Source organism: Alligator sinensis, unplaced genomic scaffold (genome assembly GCF_000455745.1).
Source record: "Alligator sinensis unplaced genomic scaffold, ASM45574v1 scaffold93_2, whole genome shotgun sequence".
In the NCBI taxonomy this organism is placed as follows: domain Eukaryota; kingdom Metazoa; phylum Chordata; order Crocodylia; family Alligatoridae; genus Alligator; species Alligator sinensis.
Genome location: NW_005841854.1, coordinates 3,995,807 through 3,996,029, shown reverse-complemented (window position 1 = coordinate 3,996,029; position 223 = coordinate 3,995,807).

Genomic DNA, 223 nt, shown 5'->3' with positions numbered 1-223 from the left:
CATTTCCCTGCCACCATTCTGGTGCTCCTTCGTCCATTTTCATGCCCCCACATAGTGAGCACATCAGGGTGCCTTGGTCCCAGACCTACTCACACTGCTGTCCCTCCACTGCTACAACAGGCTTGGACAGAACTATCAGGAAGGGAGGGAGAGAGCCTGGCTCAAGAAGTGGGGCTGGGCAGCCCAGCTCTGACATGAACTAGCTTTCAGCTCCTGTGTTCAG